The 21064-nt window shown below is 38.5% G+C and overlaps 2 long non-coding RNA genes across 5 annotated transcripts; one reads left to right on the forward strand and one right to left on the reverse strand.

Annotated features, from left to right (window-relative positions):
• Positions 1-1087: 1087 nt before the first annotated feature.
• Positions 1088-17781, forward strand: LOC104595541 (uncharacterized). Of its 4 annotated transcripts, none has more exons than XR_734900.3 (4): positions 1088-1367; positions 1546-1803; positions 16719-17161; positions 17402-17781. It is a non-coding gene; the product is annotated as an uncharacterized LOC104595541 (long non-coding RNA). The 4 variants fall into 4 exon arrangements; XR_734895.3 differs by having other exon boundaries at positions 1092-1367; positions 1542-1803; XR_016084672.1 differs by lacking the exon at positions 17402-17781 and adding an exon at positions 17348-17401 and having other exon boundaries at positions 1095-1367; positions 1542-1803; positions 16719-17006.
• Positions 17268-18772, reverse strand: LOC148800951 (uncharacterized). Its single transcript, XR_016084673.1, has 2 exons — positions 17849-18772; positions 17268-17682 (listed from the first exon to the last, which is right to left on the reverse strand). It is a non-coding gene; the product is annotated as an uncharacterized LOC148800951 (long non-coding RNA).
• Positions 18773-21064: the final 2292 nt, after the last annotated feature.

A 21064-nucleotide genomic window follows, 5' to 3' on the forward strand; every position in this document is an offset into this window, starting at 1 on the left:
AGTTTGGAGAATAGCTCGTTTAAGGCATGAGGACTTTTATTTTTGTTTTGGGCTTAATTTGCTTGGGCCGCTTGGCCCATCTCTGCAGTGAGGTGAGATGGACAGGTGGAGAAAGTAAGAAACAATACAATATAATAACTCATTTGGGCCACCTTCAAAGCTGATGTGGGCGGTCCCACCAATGATATTGAATTTGATTATTGTCCGTGGAATCTCTAGAACCATCTCAATCGACAGCATTACTGATGCTGGCTCATGATAAAGACTGGTTGTTGTTATTCAGAGTTTGAATTATTGGATTTGGAGCAAGTAAACTCCAACTAAAATAACCTCTCACGGTCTCACCTCACCATATATTTAATATTATATTTTATATTATAGTGAGAGATAAGCCCTCTCATCTCATATTCCCATACATCCATCACACATCACATGGGCCTGACAAACGACATCCATCAAATTCATACCTCAATTTATTGTCCCTGTCTCTTATAAACGAGGCAAGTCGTACTCTTTAAGTCTGATTTGGATATGCCAAAATTGCATCTACCAGCATGTCTAGCAATAGGGCCGGCCCCGCAATATATAAACACCCTTCTTGACTTTAATATATGCCTCAATTTAGTTTTAAATCCTTCTTTTATATATAGAGTCTGATCCAAAGTTTTTAAAATCAAACCGGACAACGAATTAATCAGGGTCCAATTCCTGGGTTGAACGGTTTGATTGTTCAAATCAAATAGATAGTTCGTTTTAATAAAAAATAAAAAAATAAAAAAAATAAAAATGATCAAATTATTGAACAGTTCAAACGCCTGAATAAATGATTTGTTGATCAAATCAATAATTTTTGGCAAAATAATGATTCTGGAATAAAACGGACTAATCACCTGACCGATCCGATCTGATTTTAAAAACCATGGTCTGATCTGATAGACTGATACTTGCCTCAGCCTCAGATCAGGCTCGTTAGTCAGTCCTGTGTGTACATCTGCTGCGATTACGGACGGTCAGAGCACTGCTTTGTGACTTGTGAGTCCAATCAAATACCAACACACCAGCGATGGAAATAAAAAGGGGGTAGTTCACGGGATATTTTGAATTTATTTCTATTGCTGGCGTGTTGATGTTTCATTGAAGGGAATCGCAGCAGATGGAACTCTCGTCCCAGAATCGTGAAGGGAGACGTTGATGCGTGTGGCGTCAGCTCATCTCAGTTCTCAGCTCAACTAAATGCTCCACTTCGCAGTTGGTTATTTCTTGCTCGCCATTTACATTTAGAATACTACGATAGGGGAAGAGTTCCAATGTCAGATTATCAGTTTCGACAGACATTCCAACATTCTCGTTCTTTCATATCCTTTACGGTACGAATTTCTAGGTGGTTCCATTACTCATAGATTTTCCCTTCTTCTTTTCTATAGTCCATTACTTTATTCTCTAACGAGCTTTCATCAGCACAGGAGGGCTCCAAAGCTGGCCCTCGTCGAAATGTTCGGTTCTTGAAAGCTAACTATATCAAAGAATTCATTCCTTTTAAGGCAGGAAGAAGACCCACTCGATGTAAAGAAATGCTACCTCGACCTTAATACTCTTCACGCCAGGGAGGAATCTGCTATAAGGTGATAGCGTTTTGGAGAATATGTTTAGTTTTTTTTTTTTACTTTTTTTTTCTAATCATGATTACAACGTTTTCATGAGAGGTTGAGAGGTGATCGCAGACAAGCAGAGATAGAGGCATAGGCGTGGGCGTTACAACTTTACAAGCGAGGCACAGAACATCTTCGTTGCCTTGTACAAGACGTAATTCTCTTGCCCTTTTATCTTTGGTATCATTTTCCGCAAAATTTAGATTTTCTTCTATTTCCATCCAACTTTACATCTTTTTTGTTTTAAACAAGAGCACGTTTGTTAGCTTTCTCATTTCCGGATGCATGATGTATTGATGACTTGATGTTGTGTTCCCGATTAATAAAGCGTAGCACAGTTAACTTCTTTCGCCCTGCGGTAGCCAATGAAAATGCTGGTCTTTTCTTTCCCTCCCCCCAAAACAAATTGTCCGGTCATTGGCTTTATTTGCAGTGCAAAATCTGAACCAGATACAAATTTTTATATCTGTTTGTTTGTAATTATGATTTGCACTCTTATCTGATACAAAATTTGTACTTTTTGACTCATTTGCACTCATTGGCAGTGCACATTTTGCATCTTAAAAACTGATGCAAAATCTGTACACCTTCCTCTTATCTTAATTTTCTCTCATAGAAAGTGGAGACCATATCATCTTGCTAAGCTCCCAACCAAATAACTCTCCTCCTATCTCCATTTTCTTTTGTATAATGTGGCCCCACATAATTTTACTTCTCACAAAACATAAGACAAAGACAAATGCTGAAGCAAAAATAATCCAGATTTTGCACTCAGCCTATTTGCACTCCCATGCATTTATACCAATGCAAAAGAGCATTGCATACAAAAGAGTGCAAATGCTGAACTGAAGCGAATTTGCACTCCAGTTCAGCTTTGTAAGCATTTGGTAAGAATATGTCCATACTGAAGATGATAGTAAATTTATTTTTTCTGACATGTTCGCATTCAAAACAGGAGCAAACTGGAAGTAAACTTTTTCACTCAAAGTTGATCAATGTAAAGAAGGTAGGTTCCACTCTTGGAATTCGTGCTTGCAACCAAATATGTTTAGTAAGAATATGGGATTTATTAATGCAAAGCTAAACCAAGTTTGCATTTTCATGAACCATACATATGGCCTATGTTGAGACCCAAACACCCCCTCCAGAACCCACTAGGGGAGTGGAGCAGGCCACCACCTATCAGCCATTCACAAGAAGACAGAGGAGACAGGCGGCAGAGCCCCAGAATTAGTTACACTCAGAGTTGGTTACTCTGCCACCTGAAGATATTCCATCCATGTTATCTGCCAGAGTTAGTTATCCAGAAATCAGAGGATATTCCCTCTGATATTACACCTGTAGGCCAGCTATATAAGGCCATCATCATATAATGAAAGTAATGAATGATTCTCCCTCAATTTTCTTCTCCCTGAGTCGAGTTTATTCCTTCCCTCCCTTCTCTCTTTTCTCTCCATCTTCTGTTTCAGGAGGTCAAGCCTCCCTCGAAGAGGTTTCCAAGGTGAGTGGAAACTCACCAGCCTAGCTTGGTGTAATGGTAAAATCTTGGTCTGGAAAGTGTGAGGATACAGATTCGAGTCTGAGGGTGGCCGGTTTGTGCAGAAAAAAATACCAGAGGTTAGGACCATACCCAGTCTACCCCCCCAAGACCCTAGATAGCTGGGACCAACATTGGGCAATTGCCTTTAGGTATTTACTACCTAGATTTTAGCAGTCTTTTTAGAGGCATGCCTAGGGTGTTTAGTCTCAAAGGTGGGGCTCGTTTTGTGGGTTGCATCTTACATGGATTGTTGCCATGTTTTGATGAGTTGACCTTGAATTTGATGTTGATCACACAGTTTAGCATATTATAGGTTGTGCCTATGATGCTTAGAGTTAAAAAAATTTAGCATACATACGGCCAAGGTTTAAAATGTCAGTGTTGGTGGTAATGTCGGTTATCAAAATATAGGAAACACGTTGGAAATGACATATGGAAATATTGTAAAAATTAGAGACATGGTGGAAACATTGTGAAATATGTGAAAATATGGTATGATATTTTATGAAATGATAAAATAAACATAGGTACAACCTTTTAATTTATTATTTTGTTCCAAACTATTAAACAAAGTTGAGAAACTAAGGTTAACAGACAAAAAAAATGCTGCGAAGTTGTCCGTTAAACTACATAATAGAATGAGTTCAAGCAAAAGTTTAACTTATATAAACTGCAAATGATTCTATTAGAGCAACCAAATAATTTATTATACAAAAAAAACCAAGATTTAACTTCTTGTTTGAGAAGAACTTCAAGTTGGCTCAAAGTGGTAATCATGTTCATTTGGCAGGCAATAATACTGATACTCTACATATCTACAATATTGTTCCAATTTATGCCATATCACCATCTCTTATGCTCCACATAACACTAGTTGTTTTCACTGGGGAATATGTTAATTCCAGTAATATTTTGTTTTGGGTTAGAAGTAAGTTGGTTAGGGATTCTTGTTGCAATGATTCAATGAAAATTTTAATCTGGAATGTGAGGGGTTTAGGAGGTGAAATGAAAAGATGTTTAGTAAAAGATACTCTTAAAAGAGAAAATCCAAATATTGTGATTTTGCATGAAACAAAAAAGAAGTTGGTTGACAGGAAATTAATTGAGGCAATTTGGGGAATAATAGGTAGAAAGTGGGCAGCTCTTCCTACTATGGGTACCTTGGGAGAAATAATTATTGCTTGGAGAGAAGAGGAGGTGTCGGGAATGGAAGTAGACATTGGGGAATTCTCCATTTCAGTTCTTTTTACTAACAAAAGAGAATTCAATTGGATTCTTATTGGGGTTTATGAGCCTAATTCGTCTACTGAAGGAAACATATTTTGGGAGGAGTTGGACTCCATAAATGAGCACAGTGATATTCCTTGGTTCATTGTGGTTATTTAATGTCACAAGATATTCCTTGGTGCACTTGGATCACTGGCCAATTACCCTGCAAATAAATGTGGTGAGAGCAGGAAAAGCACCATTTAGACTGGAGAAGGTGTGGACTCTACATGAAGACTTGGAAAAAGGTAGCTGTTTGGTGGGAGGAGTGTAGGGTGGATGGCTGGGTGGGGTTTTGATTTCTGTGAAAATTGAAGTTTATGAAAAGGAATTTAAAGGCTGGGGGTAAAGAGAAATTTAAATCTTTTGCAAAAGGAAAAAAAACAAAAGTCTCCTAGAGTTAGGTAAACTTCAAAGCAAGGTTCAGAGTATTGATACACTCAATATACATGAACATGTGCATTGGGTGTTTTGATACTACAAAACATCTTATTTTTTTAATTTTAACTCTAACATTTTCACAGAGGGGTCAGTTTTAAGGGACACTTAAAAATCTAAGTTTATGGAAAAGCCTTAAAGAAGGTGTTTTGGTCAGCCAACAATATGATAGAGTGTATTGTGTCGAAATTTTGAACCTTGCTTCAAAGAGCAGAATGGTTTGTTGGAAGCATAAAGCAGAAGTAGAAGGGCAGCCTTGAGAAAAGATTGGGAATTGATAGTGAGGAAGGAGGAAGTATACTGTAGACAAAGATCAAAAGTAAAATGGCTAAAAGAGGAAGACAACAATTCCAGATTCTTTTATAGATATGCTACAAGGAGACATAGAAATAATTACATCTAAAAATTAAAGGTTGGGCAAAGGGAAGTGGGGGACTTTGAAGAGATCTTTGAGGCAATCCTTAACCATTCCAAAGATCTGTGCTCCAAGGAAGGCAGGAGAAATTTTAAGTTAAGTAATTTGGAGGGTTTGATGCTGCTGGAAGATAAGGTGAACAAGAAATAAGGGAAGCTGTTTTCAATATGGGCAGGGACCAAGCTCCAAGGCTGGATGGATTTCCTTTGTTCTTCTACCAACTCTGTTGGGACGCCATCAAGTCGTATTTGTTGGAGGTTTTTAAGGACTTCTGCCAAGCTTGTATTGTAAACAAAGGCAATAATTCAACTTTTATCAGCATAATTCTGAAGAAAGAAGGTACTTTGGAGGCAAAAGACTTAGATCTATCAGCTTAACTGGAAGTACCTACAGGATTTTAGCAAAATTTCTAGTAGGGATATTGAAAGAAGTGATGGGAGAATCTCTTCTAATTGGTATGCTTTCATAAAAGGGTGCCAAATTGTTGATAACATATTAGTAGCTAAAGAGTGCAGTGGAACGGTTGAAGATAGAAAGAAAAAGGGCACTCTGAGTATTATCATTAAGCTTGATCCTGAAAAGGTTTATGACAAAATAGTTTGGGGTTGTTTGTTGAGATCATGAGGCTAAAAAGGTTTGTCTGAAGGTGGATTCGGTGGATGAAAGGGTGTATAAGCTCTTCTTGGTTCTCGATGATGATTAATGGTGAATTGAAAGGATAGTTTAATGCTAGTTGGGGCCTCAGACAAGGTTGCCCCCTCTCCCCTCTTCTTTTCACTCTAGTGGTTGACGTCTTTAGTTATCTTGTTGAGAAAGCAAAGAGTTTGGTGTTGGTGAAGGGTTTTGAAGTGGGGAGAGAAGTTGTGCATATATCACATCTTCAATTTGCATATTTTTGTTCTTTTGTTGGGTGCAAAGCTGGAAAACATTGGGGCTCCAAGTTAACTTCTCAAAGAGCAGCATTGTGGGAATAAATATCAATGATGGAAACCTTTTGGAAAGCTGAAAGGAGGTCTTGGATTGTAAAGTGGAGAATTTCCCCATGTCCTATTTTGGAATGCCACTTGGAATCCGAAGAGTCAAAACTTTTGGGACACAATGGTGGAGAAATGTTAAAAAAAAGTTGGCTACGTGGAAGAAAAATTACCTTTCAAAGGGGGCCAGCTTATCCTCATAGAAACTTCTATAGGGAATCTTCCCATTTGTAGAGAGACTGGGCTGAAGGGGCCCTAGTATCTATTCTTTTATTTATGTAGTGTATTATTTATTTTGTTTGTTAATGGGCCTGTTACTTCTTTTTATAAGTTTATTTTAAGTTCTTGTTTAGCTGGCCGCCCACTTAAGGGCATACTTGTAATTAACTTAGAAAATGAAGATTAACAAAAGGATTAGTGATGGGAGAGAGGAGATTATCGAACTCTTCTTCTTCTTCCTCTTCTTTTCTCCATCTTCTTCTTTTGTTCTGTTGTCTTCTACATTTCTTCCACTTTCTTCTCTATTTTTTATTCAAGTTTATATCAGTTTTAGAGGACTGATTTACTTCTTGGTATCAAAACAATTTTTTCCCTTCTCTTCTTTTTCTTTTCTCTTTTCCCATACACCCTTTGATTAGGAGAGTGTATGGAGAGATAAGTTCCCTATAGATAAGAGGATATTTTGCCTAGTTGGTAGAGGGTTTGGAGAGTTGAAGTTTGGCCGAAAAATGCCAAGAAGTAATGCTGTATTTTTTCTGCTCAAAACCCTAGCCAACTAGAGAGATTTGAAGTTATAGGTCAAGGAGAAGCTTTTGGTGTGGCGCTCAGTGTTTGGGAAGTGTATTTTGACTCCTAGAAGTGTGCGGTTAAGACTTGAAGGAGGTTGGGAAGCTCTGGTAGGAGCGGCTGCCTCTTCTCTCTCCTTCCCTGACAGCCGAGTGCAGTGAAACCATAGTTTTCAAGTATCTGGGTATTGTTTTGACCTCAGTTAAGTTTATAAAGTTTGAAAATCTAGTTTTTTGATTTTTGTTTGATCAATAGAGCAATATGGAAGTGAGTCCAAGCAGATGCCGGTATCCGGGCTTGGCCTGGTAGATTCCTTTTTGACTGGAGTGGCCACAATTAAGTTAGATGGAACCAATTACCTAGCTTGGGCATAGTCTATACGGATTTATGTTTGTAGTAGAGGTAAATTAGGGTATCTCATAGGCAGTAAGGTGAAACCTGCAGAGATAGGCCCTGCATATGAGAAATGGATGCAGGAGGACTACACAGTAATCGAATGGTTGGTCAACTCTATGCAGCCCCATATAAGTCAGCATTATCTTTGGATGTCTTCAGCCAAGGAGGTTTGGGACAATGCTACGGAAACCTATTCACAGAAGTTGAATGTGCAAGAGACTATAAGCTGAAGAGTGATGTGAAAAATCTGAGACAAGGGGAGAAGAGTGTAGCAATCTACTACTCTATGTTGAAATCACTATGGTAGGAAATTGATGTTATGGAGATAGTTGTATGGGAAGTACTAAGGATGTAGAGACTTTTAGGCAACTGGTGGGACAAAACAAGGTGTTTGAGTTTCTTACAGGACTCAACCCTAAGTTTGACATTACTAGGTAGAATATTCTGGCCAAGGATGAGGTCACTCTTGCCTAGGCATATGCTATGGTAAGCAATGAAGAGAGTAGGCGGCAGGTTCAGTTATAGATTCCACCTACAAAATACATTGCACATGTTGGAATAAAGCCGAAGGGTCCGACTGAGAAGAAAGAAGTGATATGTGAATACTGTAAGAAACCGAGGCATACTAAGGACACTTGCTAGAGCCTGGAAGCTTCATCCAGATCTTCTCTCGGATAGGTTTAGGAATAACAACAGTTTTAAGAAGAATGGTCAGACAGGAAAGCCTAAGAATGCTAATGTTGCCACAGTGCCTGAAGGAGGGAGTAAGGAGAGTGAAGAAAAGTCAGCCATGGAGCAGTTGGCAGCAGTGAAGGCATAGTTTGAAAAGTATGGAAGGTTATTGAATCACTTGGAAACCATTGCATCAACATCCCACTCTTCGGGCAACACATCATCATCCGCATTTGCTCACTCAGGTATTCGTGCTTCTACAAATCATGCTTCTGTTTTAGGTAATCATAAAATCCCTTGGATTATTGATTCTGGTGCATCAGACCATATGACTAGTTTGTCTAACCTTTTTTGTTCATATCATCTCCTCTCTGGTAAAGAGAAGATATCTCTTGCTGATGGGTCTCTTGCTCCCATCTCTGGCAAGGGGGATATTAAGACCTTTGAAACCCTTGTTTTATCCTCTGTCCTTCATGTCCCCAAACTCAATACCAATCTTTTATCTGTTAGCAGCTTGACTAAATCCATGAATTGTAGCATAACCTTTTTTCCTATCCATTGTGTTTTTTCAGGACTTGAAATCTAAGAGGACGATTGGGAGTGGCCATGAGGCGAATGGAATATACTTGTTGGACACACCTGATAGGAGTCTTGGACCACCTCATGGAGTAGCTTTGGAGTCTGTTTTGTTAGAGTCATGTTATGTCATTTCCGGTTTGGTCATTTGCCTTTTTCTGCTTTGAGTCATTTGTTTCCCGATATATTTAAAGGAATGTCTTTATCGAGTCTTCATTGTGAGTCTTGTGAACTTGCAAAGCATTGTAGATATTCTTGTTTAGTAAGCAATAAAAGATCTATTTCTCCTTTTCATATTGTGCACTCTGATGTGTGGGGGCCATATCATTTGCCTACTATGGGGGGTTACAAGTACTTTATCCTTTTTATTGATGATTATTCTCGTTACACTTCGATTTATCTCATGAGATCTCGGGATGAAGTACTGACTATTGTGTGAAAATTTCATGAACTTATCCTTACCCAATTTAACACCTGGATCAAAATATTCCATTCTAATAATGCTAAGGAATATTTTGAGAAGAACCTTTCATCCTACTTTGAGACTTTTGGGGTTATTCATCAGAGTTCTTGTTCCTACACTCCACAGTAGAATGGAGTGATAGAAAGGAAGAACCGCCATGTGGTTGAGGTTGCTAGATGCCTCCTTTTTGCATTTCATGTTCCTATTAAATTTTGGGGAGATGCTGTCCTTACTGCTACCTTTTTTATTAACCATATGCCTTCCCGGGTTTTGGGTTTCAAAACCCCATTTAGCCTTCTCTTTCCAGATGAGCGTGGAAGAAAAATTACTTCTCAAAGGGGGCCAGATTACCTTCATAGAAACTTCTCTAGGGAATCTTCCCATTTGTAGAGAGGCTGGGCCGAATGGGCCCCAGTATCTATTCTTTTATTTGTTCAGTGTATTATTTATTTTGTTTGTTAGTGGGCCTGTTACTTCTTTTTATAAGTTTATTTTAAGTTCTTGCTTAGTTGGCCGCCCACTTAAGGGCATACTTGTAATTAACTTAGAAAATGAAGATTAACAAAAGAATTAGTGATGGGACATGGGAGAGAGAGGAGATTATCGAACTCTTCTTCTTCTTCTTCTTCTTCTTCTTCCTCTTCTTTTCTCCGTTTTCTTCTTCTGTTTTGTTGTCTTCTACCTTTCTTCCACTTTCTTCTCTATTTCTAATTAAGTTTATATCAGTTTTAGAGGACAGATTTACTTCTCCATTTGTTATCTCTCAATGCTTTGAATTCCAGTTAAGATTAGAAATCAAATTAAGAAGTTGAAACAGGAGATTTTGTGGATGGAGGTGGTGAAAGTAGAAATCATCTAGTAATTTGGGAGCAAGTGTGTAAGCCTAAAGAAGAGCGTGGACTAGGAATCAGTCACATCAATGAAAGGAACTTGGCACTCCTTGGTAAATGGTTATGGAGATTCTCTCTAGAATCAAATGCATTCTGGACTGCTGTCATCAATAGCAAATATAGGATAGATGCAAATGGTTGGGACAGCAAGATCCATCTAAACCGGGTCAAAGCAACAAATCCTTGGAAAGGTATAACCTATACCTACTGTTATTTCATTCCTTTCATGATATAAAGTAGGAAATGAGAGTATAATACAATTTTGGATTGAACTTTGGTGGGGAAATTCCACTTTAGCAAATTTCTACCCTTGTCTTTTTAGCCTTTCCCAAAACCAAGAAGCCATCATCTCTTCCTGCCTTTCTTCCCCTGTTTCCTTACCTATAACCTAAACCTTAGAAGACCCTTAAGGGAGGTGGAGGTTGGAGACATTGCTGATCTCCTCCAGTCCTTAAGGGAGGTTTACATTTCCCCCTCCTCCCCTAACCAACACATTTGGAAACTCCACCCTGCAAGCAAGTTCTCTACCAAGTCCCATTTTAAGGCTCTGGTTGCAGATGAGCAAACCTTGTACTTCCCGACAAAGAAGGTTTGGAGTCCACACATTCCTACTAGAGTTTGTTTCTTTGTCTGGAAGCTTACTTGAAGATACTTAACACATATTAGAAGAAAAATAGGGGAAGGTTATGAATTCCTCCATGTTTGTTTATTATGTCTTCAAGATGGGCAATCGCTTAAAATCTTCTTATACATTGCCAAGAGACCAGAAAAATCTGGTACCATTTCTTAAATCTTATTGGTTGTAGTTGGGTTGCTCCCAAGCATATTTTGGACTTTTTTTGACAATGGCAAGGCAGAGGTCTTGGTAGGAGAGGTAAAATTTATTGGAACATAGTAGCCGAAACAGTGATGTGGGGGTGTAGGAAGAAAGAAACAATTGAATCTTCAAGAATAAGGCTAGATCTATTTAAGACCTAATTTCTCACATTTCATGCCTTCGTAATTTGTGGGGTGTAAACTCTGAGGCTTTCAAAGGAATGTCCCTGACTGGTCTACAAAGAAATGCTTTTAACTTTCTACACTCCTCTCTGATGAGCCCAACCTTCCCCCGAGGTATTGGAACAAGATTAGAGGGGATAACGAAATTAAACCTTGATGGAAAGGCTTCAGGTAATCCGGGTGTTACTGGAATAGGAGGTGTAATCAGAGGGAGAGATTGTAACTTGTGCTGGGCTTTTAGTGGCTCAATTGGGATCACAGTTTCTACCAAGGCTGAGGTCTTGGCAGCTCTCTCTGGGATTCGAATAGCTAGAGACCTGGGCAGCTCAACCTTAGCCATTGAAGGTGATTTTGCAAATACAATCAAATGGCTAAGAGCAAAGGGCGTTTATCCATGGAGGCTAGCTATCTGGCAGAGGCTAGAGATATCCTTTCTACCATGTCTGTAGTCCTTTTTTGGATTCCTAGGAATGTGATCAGACCATGCCTTTGTAATATTTAAGGAGTTTGCTTGTTTTTTCTGTTGTACATCATCTCATGTACTCCTCTTTCTTTTTCTAATACAAGTTATCTTCTCTCAAAAAACTTTTAGGAAATATATGGACATTTTATTGTGTAGGACTTGAACATACAAGGTTATTTTTTGATAATTACTTGAAAATACAAGGTTTGACCTTCATGTTAAAAACACGACACTCTAACCATTAAGCTAATAGACTTTTTAAAGTACTTTGATTATGTGTCTCGCTTTTAAAACACTGGTTGGGCATAGCATATTGTATTTTTTGGTCCTCTATACGCTAAATTCAGGAAATCAGGACACCTGACCACTTGTAAAGGTTAATACCCCTCTTGCAGATATCCTGACTCAATTCTTGAACCTTGATTATTTTCTAACTATATGTTTTAGCTGTTTGAAACACCCAATATGCAATTTTTTGCGTATTGAGCATATCGATACTTTGAACCATGAGAGAACCTCAGCTCCAAGGCCACCAACTTTTACAACAAGTGGAAGATTATTTATACATTTCTAGCATTTAGGTTATTTCTTGAGGTCCTTAGGTATGCCCTTTCTTACCCATCTTTGATTAACCTATCTTATTTGAAACTGAAAAAGACCGATCTGCTTGATTACAATTCTCATGGGGGAGAAGGGTTGCCTCTCTCAACTTTAAGAGAATTGGAACAAAGAGCTAGAGCTTAGCTGGCTGGAAAAAAATTTGCAGCATAAGAAGTGGAGCATGCTGGTGAGATGGTTCCTGTAAATGCTCCCAAGGAGATTAGACAACTTCCTAATGATTTTTTTGAGCAAAAGGTAAAGTCCACAAGATTTAGAGGAGGAAGGAGAAATGGGGAGGTGGGTGGGTAGTCTGCTGGTGACTAGTTTCTTTGCTGGTTCAGTCGTTTTCTGGTCTGTCAGGTTGATCAGAGGTGGACTTCTTGGGAGGGTGGTTGGCTTGTTTGTTGGATAGTTCATTCGTTTGTTCTGTTCCCCCTAGGTATGTTTAGAGTGGTAAATGTTTTCTGTTTTCTTTTTCTTTTTAAGTTGACCCTTCTATTTTTAAAAGCCCGTAGGTAAATATCATTCAACTTGACTCATTAGAGATTCTAGAGATGCCCCTTACAATAAAAGAAGATAAGAAATCTGGTAAGACTGATCACCTGTGAGGTTTTCATCAATTTTTCTCCCATGGAATTCTATGAGATCCTTATTTTCCGCTATATCTTCCTTCCTTTCATATCCTTCTTTCTGGCTGGGCTTCCAAACTAATATAACCAAGCACATTCTGCTGCATTAGAGGAGTACCTTGTGTAAAGGCAAAGATAGGCTATAGGGAAGCACCTTGTCACCTTGGCTTCCACCCAAGTAATGGCCTTTATAAAAATTGAGAAACTTATATCTAGTTTGCCTAGTTCCTTTTGATGAGTTAGTCTTTCTCCTAGTTGAAGCCGCAACCAAAAGCATACACAAAAATGTGAGAGAGACAGAGACAGAGGTTCAGAAAAAATAAAAAAAAAGGGAAAAACAACAATATTTTGTATGTGAAAAGATACAAGAGTGTGGGTAAGTATATATGTCTACTTGCAGAGAAGGGGGTAGAGACCTAAATGGATGTTCCATGCCATAAACATGGAAGACAATTGAGAGGTAATTTGGAACAACCTTTTTTTATCAGCAACATCAATCAGAATTTTACTACTATGGTCAAAGAAAGAGAGGGAAAACCGCTGATACTTAAAGGAGTTTGGTATGCGGGGAACCATCAAAAAGTTAGCCAAAGGCTGATAATCCCTCAATAGAAAGAAAATTTACAAGTTGGGTCCTGGGCCTCTCTAGAATTTGTGAGCATTTCCTGTCTTTATGTGGTGTTAGGCAGCTACTCCCTGCAGATGTTAAGCTTGTTCATGACCCAATTTTCTTCCCCTCCCCAACCCACCCAAGGAGAAGAGGTAAGATCACGTGGTCATTTTATGGACAAGATGTAGCTTCCAAATCTCATTGATCTATAGACATACTTTTCGAGAAATAGAAAGCATAACAAGGGAGATGGATGTTGTCTTTAAATGGGTGAGAAGATCAGCAAATGGGATGGCGGATGTCTTGGCTAAACAAGGGACAGCTAGGCACAAAATGTTTTGGAAAAATTAAATGAAAAAGTTGCTCTAGGGTGCAAAAAACCCCCACCTAATTGTAATATTTGATCTTGATATTAATGAAATCTCTTTTTTACTGATTAAAAAAGAAAAAGAGGTAAGGTCACATGGAGGTGTTTCAGAGCAGCTACCCTTTGAATAATATGGGAACAAAGGAACTTCAGAATATATAGATAAAACTGTAACTTGCTGAGAGGGTGGTATATCTATTTTCAGCCAGAGTGGTAAGTTGGCAGAAAACAAGAGAAATTCAGGCATTTTGACTTGGATAACATCTCGAGGGAATGGCAGCATTTCTCCTCCTCTTTCATCTCATGAGTGTCCATCAAGATTGGGAACCACCTGCAATGCGTAAAGTCGAGCTTAATTTTGATGGATGCAACCTTGGTAACCTTGGAAACTTACGAAATGGAGGCATTTTCAGAAACCTTTTAGGTGAGGTTGTAACAATATAACCGGTACCATAATACCATTCATGCTGAATTGTTCTATCATACAAGGGCTAAGATTATCTGTATCATTGAAACACTTGAAACTTGGAACTGGAAGGGGTTCTGAAGTTGTAATTGGCCGGCTAAGGGGTGATAGATCAGTTCCCTCCACATGACGGAAGCAGAATCTCTTTCAACTACTTTGAACATTTCATTTAAATGGATCCCTAGGAGTGTAGAGTCCATGGTTGACTCTCTGCATGGGAAGGGAATAATGTTGTACTGGAGCCCTGACTTGGCAAGCAGACAATTGTAACATGGAGCTGTCTTTTGGGTTTTCATGACTGTATTTTGGGTCTTGCTAGCTAGCTCTAAGCATGCCTTCTTCTATTATTAATAAAATTTCTGTCAACCTTTTTCTGATCAAAAAATTTGGGTCCCAGACCTGGTGCCCTCATAAAATGGCTCATCTCTACCCACCTGTCTTTGTTAAAGAGTCGGCAACAGCAAAGATGTTGGCTGATCTGGGAATCCACTCAAACAAGTAGTTCATGCACGAAATCCTATTCTTTCTTTATCATGAATGTAAGGGCCCAAGGCCTTGTGTGCATAATGATAGCCATCCATTTACCACCTGGCAGTCTCTTTCAACAATCACATCAGTCCAGATGGAGAAGTGTGTCAATTTTAATCCTTGGAGAAGGGCAAGAAGTTCATCCCTAAAAGACATCCCTTCACCTGCTAGACCTGAATAGCTGAGTGGGACACTTCCATCTTGGAACTATTATTGGGTTGGTTCCACACAATATTTTATAAATCTAAGTTTCATCTCAGTTAAAGACATTAATCATTTGGTTAAAAATTTATTATGTGCCTCACTTTCTGGACACTTGAGAGATGATTTAATGGATCCTACCAAAAATATCTTGATTATTATAATGTATTGAACACTAGACAATTAGCATTTGATAGTAGAAAATAAGCATTTTTTAGTTTCTTTTTTACGTGGCATGAATAATATACAGACACATGCATGCGAGTAACTATTTCACTCTTTTATATAGGCATTTGGTCTTTCAATTGATGTTGTCATCCTTTTTTCTATTCCATAACAACAATTTGGTCAGTTAAAACTTGTGATAAATTGAAAGTTAATCACAAATATGTACTATGATAAAATCCCATTTGAAAGATGATGAACTACACAGGAGAGAAAGTACCAAAAGGAAAGGGGGTGAGCATGATTAAAACCTCTATCATATCAATATCATGTCTGAGACTTTTCATAAAAGGATCCATCAACTGATGTGCTAACTGTTAAGGATACCAATGTAACATTTCTTTGTTGGAACATTCAATTAGAAAAACAGAAAATTGTCTACTCCTAGAATACCGATTAATTTACAACAACAAAAAAAGGGACCTCTAGAAATCTCTCTGATATTTTCCTAAAAATGCTTCATATGGATTAATTTCATTTGATTGTAAATTTCTTTTGGAATTTAATTATGATCTTTGAAAAGAATTATAATGATGACTGTTGCCTGTGAAGCTCACAAAGCAATAGATTTGAATAACATGAGGGGGTGGTATCCATATCCCATATCTTACACATATAAGACACTCACAAGAGGGGGGGGGGGGTGAACTACCACAACATAATTCAATTTTTTACGCATAGAGGACTGGATTAAGGTTTTGAAATGAAATGGTTTGTTTTTACTCTGATGAAGCTAAGGTGCCGCCTGTTATGCTCTTGCTCTGAATCAGTAAGATAATGGTTTTAGGACATTTGTTCACAGACACATTAGTGGAACCTTTGCACATTATAAATGTAGCACACCTTAATATGTCAAAGTGGAATTCTGGGCTCTCTTACATTTAAGGAGGAAATGTTTTATTCCTGATTAGTAGGGCCTGTGTCTGGCTCTGGCTCTGGCTCTGGGTCCGTCAACTAATCAACACAATTAGAAATCAGGGGTTTGCCATTTGTACCAGCAAGGTGCAGTTTTTAAGTATATAATTATTTTTCTTGTCTCTTCTGAATTTGTAATTATTTTCTTCCTTTTATAGTAGGCATTTCTTTTCCTTTTTTTGAGATTTTGTTGTTTTACATTCTTGGGTGTAGGATATCTACAATTGGTTAGGGTTGGGGCTGTCTCTTTCATAATTGAATTTAGTAAATTTCAATTTGGCTATTTCTAACCTCGTCTGAATTTGGAGTTTGTTGGGTTGGGCATTTTGTGACTCAACCAAACTTTTTTCCACCTTTGTAGTAGTTCTATGATCCATTTAGTTTAGAAGAGGGTCCCTGGAATGTGCTTGATAAGTTTTTCAGAAAGGGACAAAAGTCTATCAAGATTTGTGATCTCTGTTTTACTGCTGATATTACTTCTCATTCCCTTGGGGGTATTTATAGTATGTAACTTAACTAGGAATAAAATGAATTTTGTATTGAAGGTGCATGTCTTCCTTCTGGGATAATGTTTTATCAGAAAAAAACCATGACTTCATGATTACCTTGCATTTGTTTATTCATATATATCATTTTTCATTTTCTCGCAGGTTGAAGATGAGTCTTAACGTATATGCATGAAATAGACATTCACTTTACCCACTTAAGCTTAACATTGCATCCTTTCTATCAAACCCATGCATTCTGGTTATGCAATCTCCCTTTTATGATCAGGCTTCCATTTCACTGGGAAAAACTGTCATAATTGTGACAAACGAAGTGTGAGTTAGCCGTCCATATCTCCCTGAAAATGTTAGTGGAGCAACCCATGTTGCCAATGTGCGAGCAAAGAAAATAGTGAGGCTTATTGACAATGAACTGACATCGAATCTTTTAATGTGAGTAAACGTTGATGAGAAATTTTCCTTACTTTACCAATTTGTAGCTTGAGTTAGAAAGGAAGTGATTTCAATCCCATGGTCATGGTCAATGATGATATCTCTCCACTACAAGTCATACTAGATTTCATATGATGTGGTCATTGTGCCTTGAGGTATGTGCTGTGCCGGCTGGGTATTTTAGCTTGTAAACAAAGTTTACCTCAAAAGAAAAAAATTGCTAAGCAACCTTTTATTCACAGTCATAAACTGTATACAATATGCACCAAGTCACTTTTTTTTTTGCATAAATTTATTTATTCTTTCCTTTTGTTTTGCTCCTTCTGTTCTGAATATGACAGATTGTAGTATCTTGCCTGGGGACTCATGCAAGGCTTTTCTGACCTTGTTAACAGGTAGGTTTTCATAAAACGCAAATAAAAGGAGGGAAAAACATATCTTATTGCGCACTCATATTGTAGGTGCTAGATGGAGAGGTTGTTATAGCTTGCAGTTGTTTAGGTTTCCCTAGTGGAATTATCAGCTAAAATGAACATTTTTAGATCCAAATCCAGTTTAAGTGGATCCAATTTTGAACTCGAACTTGATGGATGAGATGACCAGGTAAAGTTGATAGCCTTAGTCCTTGGGCCAATTATCCATGATAAGTGTAGCCGCCCCCTGATCCCAACTTTTGCTGAAACAATAAGTGAACATATTGAATATGCTATAGCTACCAAAATTGTATGCCGAAATGAAAATAAAAAATGCAGTATTGGTCTGCTTTTCTCTTTAACTTGTCCAGGTGGCTAACACAGGTTTGAGCCAGTAATAATATCCAGAACTTGAAACGATGTACTTACTTGCAGAATGTTTTTGGCTTATTTCAGAAAAAAGTTGGTCCCGTCCCTGAGATCTGTGAACTTGTTTTCCGTGGTAGAGAGTGCTACTTCTCACCAAGCTTTGGCCATGGCAGACCTTGGGCGCAGAATCCACGGGTTTAGTTGTCATGCACTCATGCTCTATCCATCTGGGGCATTTTGTTAGTAGCCTACCTGCCTTCCGTTTTCCTTAACCCATCCACCCTTTAACATTATCTGATGTGCTCGGCTTCCATGCATGTGCGGGATCTTGAATTATGTCGTCTAATTGCCATTCTCCCATGTGCTTTGTTTTTGTTAGATTTTGAACATTGGCTTTGTTCATCTGGTTGACAATGCCCTTTACCCACTTTGATCTAGACTACAGACCACTCAGCACTTTCATGAAATGAATAAAACATTGCGGTGGCAACGGTCCATGGTGATGGTGGGATGCCGGTGTGGGTTAAAATCAACCAGTGATGTAACTTGCTGTGTTCCTCCAATTGTCAGTTTCAGTTTTATTGTTATATCATATGCATGGTTTCCATTCCTGAGGTTATATGCTCCGCTGCCCATATGGTCATGTTCCTTCAGCCACCGATACGGACCGTCAAAAGACTAAGCCGCAGCATGCTATGGACCCTCATCTACCAATTGAAAGGAACAAGAATATGGATTATGCAAAGTTTATCCATATTTGTTTTCATGTTGTAACATCCTTGCACCAATTCGCCTTGACTGTACAAACTAGTCTGACCTGAGTTTGCTTGTTAAAAGTAAATCAATTCCCATTTTCACCAAGGCAAACTAACTTAAAGTGAAATCATTGGAATTGGACAAGCTAAAGGCATGGTGTACCAACATGCAACTGGGTTGAATGGGGCAAGTTTTACATGAATAAGATAACTTAATGGTTGTGACATACGGAAATTTTTTTCCTCTTTTCGTGTGCACGGGTGTGAATTGTGATATTAAGGTCTGGTCGGGCATATCTTGGTTGTTTAAATAAGGCCTCGTTTGGCATGTCTTTTTACGTGTGCTGTTGGTTTTTTAAAAGTTCGGCAGTCTGTGTTTTAGTCTTTTTTTATTTGGTTGGGAAAAAGATTTAGCCACCGAAGGCTAAAGCCTTGAAAAAATACGAGAAACCCGTTTTGGGCTATTTTCAAGAAATTTCAAATTGAGCTTTTCGCCTTTTTTTCAATTCATCTTTATGCAGAAAGACACATCTTAACTAAACGGTCTTCAAGCTAGTAAGATCTTGATGCAAAAAACTCACATCATCTTTTGATTGTTAAAACTTCCAAAAGATCTTTCAAAAAAGACTTACCAAATGGCCCCTAAATTAGCAACCATACAACTACAAGTGAGGCGGTGGTTATTATTAGAACATTATCAAATCGAATTGGACCACTTGCCAATTGGTCCAGAACTCAGCTTCAGTCAGTACAAGGCCCGTTGGAATAGCCTTAATGGCATTGCATTAGGAATATCTCCCCATGAAATAAAGTATATAGGTACGGAGATATTCCTATTGCATGGCTGAAAAGGCTGTAGGAGAATGGATAAGGCCATCAGGAACAAAAAAATCAAGTCAAGGCATCCGACTTCATGGACAATGTATTTGTTTCCAAAATCCAATGGTGATGATGGATCATGAATGACCTATAGAGATATGTTCCCCATGGGCCATGCTTCATATGATATAAATGTCATATACATGTGGCCCATATGCCTATTGATCAAATTCAAGGCCGTATGTCTCTTGCCACTAGTTGGCAATCAAACTGTTCATCTTGATGTGCTGATGGATCAAAATATTAGATATCGTCATTTCTATCTTGAAGTCAACTCACGAAGCTTTTAATGGTCGTGTCTTATCTGTTATTGAGTTACCATGGGACTTAGAGTTTATTTGTCTTTGTGATGCCCATGGTCCAAATAGACAAATGTGTATACTAGGTAAATAATGCTAGAGTGCAGCAAGCAGCAAAAGAAAAAAAGGCTGTAAATAGTCAAAAACCACCCATGAATTTGATAATTCACCAGCAACAGCAGGTCACAGTACAACTATGACCCATCATTTTTACAGGGGAATGGCGCCATTGGCAATCTGCATCATAGTTGAATTGAGATGGTCACTTGGTGTCCCTTCAAATATGTAGTTATGAAATCAAACCTGTGTAACTGCAACTTCTCTGTGATAATTATTGGATAACATCAGCGGATCTCAGGTGAATAAAAGAGTCTAGATATGAATGTGCTGATCACAACGCATTACTGGCTAGAATCCGATGTACGACTGTGTGAATGTGGCAGCAATGTTTTGTTATCAACCCTACTCTGTACCCGCCCCTTATTCCTCTCCGATGTAAAACCTGTTTCGACTTGGACTCTGTACACGTATCAGACATGGCCAATCAATGTTGACTGTACAGCTATGTAGGCCGACTAACATGGTAGGTCATAACTCAAAATTTCACAATGCCTAGTCATTTTATTGAGACACCTTTAATCCAGCAAAGGTCTGTCTTCTGTGGGCTTCCCTTCACTTGACAAAAAACTTCGTTGATCGATGGTCAGCATTGAATATTGGCTTTCAATGGTCGTGATCAATGCTCGTGTATGTCATATTGGAGATGGGCAAAGAACTCCTGTGGGGTACAAAGACAAGTTTATATACCGAGTACATTATCATAATTCATACATCAAGCTGAGTATCTGAGAGCAGGAGATGTACAGACAAGGCTGGGGCAGTTGATCACTTGGGAGTTGTAGTAGGACAGGAATCCCTCTCATCCCATCATCCCATGTGACAGTACCAAAAGTCTAAGCCCAAAACAACTTCATTCACACCCAAACTCAAGCCTTATCCTCTCTCTTGTGGCAGTGTGTACGCTCAATGCATAGTTGCTAGGGTACATAAGTACATAAATAACCATCGCAGAACAACATCAGACCCCATCTGGTTAATAGGAAATTGATTGCTTTTATCCTTGCCTATGTAACGGTTTTCATTCTAGTCAAGCTAAGTATTCTACTGTTTTACCATTAGTGCTTGTTTCACCATTTTTGAGTAACCATCTAATAGAAATGATATTTTAGGCATGGTTTTCGAACCATCATTGACCTGGACGGTTGGACCGTTCAGCCCGGGAATTGTTCAGGCAACCAATTCCCTTTTATTTCAAACTCGGTCTTTGGCCAAAAATCATTGAA

This window comes from Nelumbo nucifera, chromosome 3 (genome assembly GCF_055504915.1).
Source record: "Nelumbo nucifera cultivar China Antique chromosome 3, China Antique-T2T, whole genome shotgun sequence".
Classification (NCBI taxonomy): Eukaryota; Viridiplantae; Streptophyta; class Magnoliopsida; order Proteales; family Nelumbonaceae; genus Nelumbo; species Nelumbo nucifera.